The sequence below is a fragment of the Suncus etruscus genome, chromosome 9, assembly GCF_024139225.1.
Source record: "Suncus etruscus isolate mSunEtr1 chromosome 9, mSunEtr1.pri.cur, whole genome shotgun sequence".
NCBI lineage: Eukaryota > Metazoa > Chordata > Mammalia > Eulipotyphla > Soricidae > Suncus > Suncus etruscus.
Window position 1 is genome coordinate 12,074,652 of NC_064856.1, and position 8,914 is coordinate 12,083,565.

At 44.1% G+C, this 8,914-nt stretch overlaps 1 non-coding gene across 1 annotated transcript; it reads right to left on the bottom strand.

Annotated features, from left to right (window-relative positions):
- Positions 1 to 3,936: 3,936 nt before the first annotated feature.
- LOC126019316 (small nucleolar RNA SNORA51) lies at positions 3,937 to 4,069 on the bottom strand. The gene has a single exon (XR_007499043.1). It is a non-coding gene; the product is annotated as a small nucleolar RNA SNORA51 (small nucleolar RNA).
- Between the last annotated feature and the right edge of the window lie 4,845 nt (positions 4,070 to 8,914).

Below are 8,914 nucleotides of genomic sequence, written 5' to 3' on the forward strand. Positions count from 1 at the left end.
GTAGTGCACAAATTAACAGATCTCTTGGGGGCAGAGGGAGTTCAGTGGACTGAGTGTCGGCTTTGCTTGTGGCATTCCCAGGGAAGCACAGCCCACAGACATTTCCTAGCACAGAGGTGGGCGTAGACCCCAACATTGCCAAAAAATGACTAAAAATGAGAAAATGAAAGTTATAAATAAGTAAATAATAAATAAAAAGTCCAGGAGAGGATGTGAGGAAAATGAAGCCTCAGCTCCACTCCTGGGTCTCTTGCCTGCCTGCAGCTCGAATTTTCTGCATATTTAAGTGAATAGGTCTACATAGACTTTTCTTCCAAAATTGTTTTTCCAGTGGTAACTGGTCTGTTTTTGTTTTTGTGCCACACCCAGTTGCTCTCAGGGGTTATTCTTGGCTCTGTGCTCAGAAATCACTTCTAGCAGGCTCAGGGGACCTATGGGATTCGGGGAATCGAACCCAGGTCTGGCCCAGGTCAGCCGCGTGCAAGGCAAATGCCCTACTGCTGTGCTACTTCTCTGGCCCCACCCCAGTGGTAACTGCTTTGATTGTTTTTTTCCTCCATGGTCTTGTGTCCTGGAGATTCTTGGATGGTCCATATGGTGCTGCCTATTTTTTTGTATTGTGGCAGAGCAATCTGTTACTTGGGTGAATTGTCTTTTATGAACTGGTCATGTTCCAGACTCTGCCAGTTCTGTTCCAAACACTTTGGTGCCCAGGAGGTCACAGAGGCTTTAGCTAACCCCACTCAGATGATGAGTGGGGCTTCTGACTGGCCCAGTGTTAGCCTCATAAGACCCTGTCAGGCTGTGAGAGTTAAAACCTGCCTCTGGGGCCCAGAGAGATAGCACAGCAGCGTTTGCCTTGCAAGCAGCTGATCCAGGACCAAAGGTGGTTGGTTCGAATCCCGGTGTTCCATATGGTCCCCCGTGCCTGCCAGGAGCTATTTCTGAGCAGATAGCCAGGAGTAACCCCTGAGCACCGCCAGGTGTGGCCCAAAAACCAAAAAAAAAAAAAAAAAAAAAAAAAACCTGCCTCTGGGGCAAACCTCAACCTGAGAAAGTCAGAAAGGGGTGGGCAGGGTAAGGAATTTATCTGGAGCCCAGAGCAGAGGAGGAGGGAAGGGTTCAGTTCTGCCAATTTGAATTGCATGAATGAGGTTACTAACTTGTAGGGTAAATCTAAAATAATAAAATAATGCTAAGCTATTCTCCAAAGTGGTTGTATAAATAGACTTTCCAATAACCCCACCTGGACACACACACACTCACACACACACATGCGCGCTCGCATGTTTTGGAGAAGCCCTTCTTGCTCTCTATAGGGACTCAAAATTGGATTCAAGCAGCTTCTTATGTACTTTATTCTTTTCCTGATTTGAGGGCCACACCAGGAGATGCTCAGGGTTTATACCTGGCAAGGGTTGGGGACCAAATAAGGTGCCAGGGATAGAGTCTGGGTTGGCTGCAAGCAAGGCAAATTCCCTATGTGCTGTGCTATCTCTCCAACTGGCATTTTATTTATTTTTTAAAATAATATCTTTACTGGGGCCAGATTGGTGGCGCTAGAGGCAAGGTGTCTGCCTTGCCAGTGCTAGCCTAGGACGGACCACGGTTCGATCCCCCTGCGTCCCATATGGTCCCCCAAGCCAGGAGCGACTTCTGAGCGCATAGCCAGGAGTAACCCCTGAGCATCACCGGGTGTGGCCCAAAAACAAAAATAATAATAATATCTTTACTTAAGCATGATTACAAGCATGATCATAGTTGGGTTCCAGTCATAAATGGAACACTTCCCTTCACTAGTACAACATTCCCACCACCAATGTCTCCGATCTCCCTCCTCCCCCACCCCTGACTGTATTTAAGACAGGCATTATATACGTCTCACTCATTAACTTGTCATAATAGTTGTTAGTGTAGTTATTTCTCTAACTGCACTCACCTCTCTGTGATGAGCTTTGTATCATGACCAGTCCTTCCAGACCTCATCTTTCTTGTCTCTGGGCATTATCACAATAATGTCTTTTATATTCTTAAAACCCATAGATGAGTGAGACTATTCTGTGCCTATCTATCTCCCACTGACTTATTTCATTCAGCATAATAGTTTCCATGTACATCCATGAATAGGAAAATTTCATGACTTCATCTCTTCTGACAGCTGCATAATATTCCATTGTGTATATGTACCATTGTTTCTTTAGCCACTCATCTGTTAAAGGGCATTTTGGTTGTTTCCAGATTCTGGCTATTGTAAATAGTGCTGCGATGAATATAGGTGTGAGAAAGGCATTTTTGTATAGTGTTTTTTGTGTTGTTGTTCCTAGAGTATATCTCTAGGAGTGGTATGGCTGGATCATATGGGAGCTCAATTTCCAGTTTTATGAGTAATCTCCATATTGTTTTCCATAATGGCTAGACTAGGCAGCATTACCACCAGCAGTGAATGAGAGTTTCTTTCTCCCCACATCCCTGCCAGCACTGATTGTTCTTGTTCTTTGTGATATGTGCCAGTGTCTGTGGTGTGAGATGGTACCTCTTTGTTGTTTTGATTTGCATCTCCCTGATGATTAGTGATGTAGAGTATTTTTTCATGTGCCTTTTGGCCATTTGTATTTCTTCTTTGAGAACTTGTCTGTTCATTTCTTCTCCCCATTTTTTGATGGGGTTAGATGTTTGTTTTCTTGTTAAATTCTGTCAGTACCTTGTATATCTTAGATATTAGCCCCTTATCTGATGGGTGTTGGGTGAATAGTTTCTCCCATTCTGTGGGTGGCTTTTGAATCCTAGGCACTATTTCCTATGAGGTGCAAAAGCTTCTCAGCTTAATATAGACTCATCTGAGGCCGGAGTGATGACTCAGGAGTAGGGCGTTTGCCATGCATGCTGCTGACCAGGATGGATCACAGTTCGATTCCCCTTTGTCCCATATGGTCCCTGAGATAGGAGCGATTTCTGAGCTCATAACCTCGAGTAACCCCTGAGCATCACTGGGTGTGTTCCCACAAATATAGTCCCAGCAATTTATCTCCACTTTCACTTATTTGGAGAGTGATGTCTTCATCTACATGAAGATGCCTTTAGTCTCAATGTCATGGAATGTTTTACCTACATATTGTTCTATATACCTTATGATTTCAGGCCTGATACCAAGGTCTTTAATCCATTTGGATTTGGCCTTTGTGCATGGTGTTGGATAAGTGTCTGAGTTCACTTTTTTGCATGTGGCTAACCAGTTGTGCCAACACCACTTGTTGAAGAAGCTTTCCTTACTCCATTTTGCCTTGCTTGCCCCTTTATCAAATATTAATCGATTGTATGTCTGGAAAAGATTCTCTGGATACTCGTCTATTCCACTGTCTTTATTCCATTACCATGATGTTTTAATAATTATTGCTTTGTAATACAATTTAAAATTGGGGAAAGTGATGCCTCTCATATTCCTTTTCCCAAGGTCAACAGGCATTTTAAGTTGCCTATGTAGTGAAAATGAACTTTTTAATTTGGAGTTTATGAATTGCTTAGAGGTTGAACATATTTTTTGTTTTTGTTTTTTGTTTTGTTTTTGTTTATTTTTTGGCCACACCCATTTGATGCTCAGGGGTTACTCCTGGCTAAGCGCTCAGAAATTGTCCCTGGCTTGGGACGCTGAGGGATCCGAACCGTGGTCCTTCCTTGGCTAGTGCTTGCAAAGCAGACACCTCACCTCTAGCGCCACCTCACTGGCCCCGAGGTTGAGCATATTTTTATACTTATTGACTGTTTTCTATTCTCTGTGTCCAAATCTTTGCCTACATTTGACTCTTGAACAATACAGGTTTGAATAATATGGATCCACATACAGATGAACGCTTTTTAGTTTAATATAATCCCATCTATTTATCTCTTCTTCTACTTGTCTGGACAGTTTCTTAGTTTTTTTTTTTTGTTTGTTTTTGTTTTTGTCCCCAATTCACAATACAGACCAGGCAAAGGGGCCTGGGTTGAAGTGTATACGGGGTGCATTTACTGTACCTCCTCTTTCTATACAGTCAGTGTAAAGAACACAGCCTGTGGTAAGAATTGGGAGGCATTTGACAGTTTCTTAACACAAAGACAAATGGTATAAAGATGGTAATGATGATTCAGTGCTTAAGGTTTACTCCTGGCTCTGCACTCAGGAATCACTCTTAATGGGCTTGTGGACCATATAAGATATCAAGGATTGAAGCTCAGGTTGACTACTTGCAAGACCATATGAGGTGCTGGGAATAGAGTCTGGATTATATGCAAGAAAGGGAAGAAAGGGTCCTCCTACCTACTGTACTATTGTCTAGTCCATGATTTTCTCAATAGTATTTATTTTCTCTAGCTTGCTTTATAGTAAATATATACTTATTATATAAATAATCATTGACAGCTTCCATTAACAGTGCATCTTTTAGAAAATAAAAAGTTGTGCTGAGATTTTCAACTGTATTGAGTATCAGTGCTCCTAGACCCTGTGTTGTCCAAAATTCAGTTGTATTTTTTCCTTCTGATTTATAGAAACTCTATATATTTTAGATATTAATTTTAGGTTGTTACAAAAATTTCCCTGCTTATTTCCCCCCCTTTAGAAAAATGATGAACTTTAAATAACCTTAATTCTCATGTAGACTAATTGTAAAATATTTACCCTGTGGCTTGGTATTTTTGTTTCTTGTTAAAAATTCTCTCTAACCTAACAATTTTGCATTTGCATATATGGTAAAAATGTGATGTCCCATCTCAACCTGAAATGTGACATGTTTTTCTTTTACTTGAGGGGCATTCTCCACTCTGGGGGTGACACACATCTCAACCTGAGGTTTATCATCTCTGCTTTTCCCATTGGATAAACCAGTGTTCTCTTTGAACATCTCTCTCTCGATCTCCTCAAATTTCTCTAATTAAAACTATTTTACTTAAAAATGTGATACATTGTTTTGCAGCTACTTTTCTGCTGAACAAGATAACATAGACCCATTTTCTATAGCTAAGTATTTGACTGCACCCTAGGTAAGTGGTTGTATAGTTTCCACTGTAGACAACATACTATTACTGGATCTCCTACTGATAAGCCTTTAAATGGATTTCCACTTTTCGCTACTATCACCCAGGCTGCATCTCTTGTGGTCCAGATTCATGATAACTTCTTTTAGATGAGGCCCTGCAGAGAAATTGCCCATCCAATGAAAGGTTTCTGGTACATACTATCAAATTTGCCAGATATCTTACTTCTGATTCTGGTTCCAGAAACAATAAGCTATTGCGTTAAATTGCCCTTCCCAAGAGCCTGGAATCAGCAAAGCAGAGGGTTAAGGATTCTGGTAAGTGCATTTTGAATGAGAGCTCTTAGCAGGTGTGTGTAGTTGCATGCACAGAGATGGTTAGCTAACAGATAAAAACTTTCCCCACTTCCCTCCTCTCTAGCCATGCCCCCACCCTTCCAAGATGCCTTCATTAGGTGATGAGAGAAGAGTCCACAAATGTCCAGTAATGGAGGCTGGGAACTTTGCTCCAAAGTCTGGAGCATGATTAATATATAGGAGCCCAGGGTTTGAATCCTGTCTCCATCACATGATTCCCTGAACACCACAATTTTGTTTGTTTGGGGGCCATACCCAGAAGTGCTCAGGTTTTACTCCTGATTTTGCTCCCAGGAATTTCTTCTGGTAGTATTCATTGGACCATGTAGAATATTAGGATCTGAACCTGGGTTGGTTGCATGCAAGGCAAGTGCCCTACCTATTATACTATCACGCTGGACTTCTGGGGGATGATTTTATATTAATTAATTCTATTTTGAGCAGGGGGATATTAGGGGCCTCACTTGGCAATACTTGGGCTTATTTTTGGCTCTGTACTCTTGGATCACTACTAATGATGCTCAGGGGACCAAGTGTGGTGCCAGGAATTCAAATCACAGTTAGTGGGATGGAAAGCAAATACCTTAACCCTTGTACTATCTCTCCATCTCATGACTGTAGTATTTTGAAGGGTAAGTTGAAAATGTACCTCAACCCCATGTGTCTCTTACAGCAAGCAGATGCCTCCATTGTGGGACCCAGACAATTCCCCTGGAACTCTTGCCTAGCAAGCAATACAATGAAGAAAACAAAACAAAAATAAAAACAACCAGAAAATCAGGGAACCCTGAATTTGAAAAGTTGAAAACTACATCAGATTCCTGTCTTTCTGGAGTATCAGATTTATAATGCCTGCACATTAATTTTTAGCAAATACAACACACATGCTCATTTTATTTTACTTTATTTTTGGTTGTGGAGTTACACCAGGTAATACTAAGGGCTTACTCCTAGTTCTGTGCTCAGAGATCATGCCTGGTAGGGTCCAGGAGACCCAATGAGGTGCCAGGGATTCAACCTGAGTGGGCCATATACAAGGAAATATCCTACCTATTGTACTATCTCTCTGGCTCTGACAGATCCTTACTTTATACTGATTAATATGAATGTTTGAGTGTGGCAGTGGTATTAAGTTACCTACCAGCATGATTTGGCATCATTTTTTTCTTTTTCTTTTTTGGTTTTTGGTTTTTGGGCCACATCCAGCGGTGCTCAGGGGTTACTCCTGGCTGTCTGCTCAGAAATAGCTCCTGGCAGACACGGGGGACCATATGGGACACCGGGATTCGAACCAACCACCTTTGGTCCTGGATAGGCTGCTTGCAAGGCAAACTCCGCTGTGCTATCTCTCCGGGCCCACATCATTTTTTTCTTACAATGAGCAAATTGAAAGGAAACTATCCAGTCAATTGTTTGTAACATAGACAGGATGTATGTGGGGAAGGCAGTGAAGAAATGGCATGATGATGTTTAAACTTCAAGAAACTCTGCCTTCAGTGAAACTCCCTCTCTTGAGAAAGGACTCAGAGGTGGCTGAGTTTAACCAGGAAAGAGCAGTCTCAGGAGTCCAGACAGATGGCCATGGAAGGTTCTGAATGATGTAGTGGTTAGATGCAGTGGCTAGGCAAACAGGAGAAGCACATGGAGCTTTCTTGGTAGTCATTTCCCTCATGTTCTATGAAGTTGAGAATAGAGCCTTAAAGTGACGGACCATTTACCGATGGCCAGGCACTTGACTTCAGAGGTGGGTTTGGGATGAATGACTGGACCTCTGGCATTGCCCTCCCTGACCATTTCTGGTGATGTTAATGCTTGTACCAAAAGTCTGCAGGCTCTTGTCTGTTTTGGGCTTAGCAGCTCTGGCTGTTTTCGTGAAGATTCTACACCAGTTTTCCAAACTGATCTAACCTACTGCTTCCTTTCACTCAGAGAACCCCTGAAAATCTATCTTTTAAATTTTTGAGTTTTTTTGGGGGGCACACCTGGGATCATTCTTGGTGAGGCTCAGGGGCCATATTGGATGCTGGGGATCAAACCTGGGTCAGCTGCATGCAAGGCAAGAGCCTTCTTGACTGTACTATCTCTCCAGCTTCTGGAAATTATTTTTTGTAAGCAAACAGAAAGTGGACTTCCTCCCATTACACCCAATTCATCATCCTCCAATTATTCCTGCCTCTCCCCCCTCTTCCTGTGGCAGTATTGGCTTCTTGGGAGACGCGGCTTTACACTAACACAAGGTAGACCTGTCATCCTTCCTCCAAGGGTCCCTGTGCTAATGTCTGCTCTTATAGAACCTTGAATTATAGTCATGAACAGAGTCTGGAGACAGAAAGTCACCATGGAAGATATAAATTCCTAAGATAGAGATAAACTTAGACATAAGGAAATGACCATCCATAAAGAAAAGCAGTCCTGGGAATGTGATGGGGTTTCTGGGGACTAGTAAGGGGACTGCTGTGCTGCATGAAGTGATCAGGGGAGGCTTCTCTGAGGTGGTGACACTCAAAGTGGAGCCAGGAATGTACTGGATTTAAGCCTGGGTTACTCATGAGCCCTCCTTCTAGCACACTTCTGTCTGGTGTTGCTCACCCTGTGCTGCCCCTTAGAAACTAATTGTTCCTTCTGACACAAATGCTGAAGTGAGTGAGAGAAGTTGTGGCCTGGGGACAGGAAGTGTGTCTTTGGACTCTGTTCTCTGCTGCACTGGCATTGTGCAGTGGACAACTGGGCCAATTTTAGGTTATTTCCGTGGCCAGAGGGAAAGCTGAGTCCCACAGAGGAGATGGGCCCTGCCAAGAGCTCGAACAGCTATTGTGCCCATTGGTCAGACAGAAGCTAGAGCCACAGTGCCTCTAGCATCCTACTGCACTAGGAAGAAGGGGCTGTTGGTTTTAGCTCACACAAAGGGGTGCTAGGGTTAGAGGCACCCTGATCTGGTGGAGGCTGGAGGCTGGGGGAGGGCATGTCTCTTGCCCCCCTTCCAGGCTGTTTCCCACCTTTGTTGGGACAGGCAGTGGAACATTGTCACTGTGGGTCTCAGCCTCCTTGATTGCAGGGGGCAGGCCTTCGCCAGCCCATTACAAGCCTGGCAGGGCAGCCAAGAGGAAGGGCTGGGACTCCCCGGGGGCTTTGTGGAACTGACAGGCTGAAGAGTGGGCAGGGTACGGGCTGAGGGGGGGGTGGGGGAACTGGGCCTTATCTCCTCTGGGCCAGTGTCAGCTCATGTCCCCAGCCTGCAGCTCAGGAGGAGCTGCCAGCCCTGACTGGGGACTGCAGTGAATTTGCATTTATATTGGAGACTTCTGTTCCCAGGGCCTGGGGGGATGAGGGTGGCCAGTGTGGTCAGCTGAGTGGGATGCAGGAAGGGGGGGGTCTGAGAGCCCTGTCCTGCTAGGGGCATGAGAAGTAGCTAGTGGGCTGGGCCTGATTGGCCTAGGAACAAGGGCACAGAAGGTTCTCTGGGCACAAGGCCGGCCCTGACAGCCTGCCCATCCACCCACCAAGCTACTTGCCAACATCAGCTGGGAGTTGGCTCTGTCCCAAGGGTC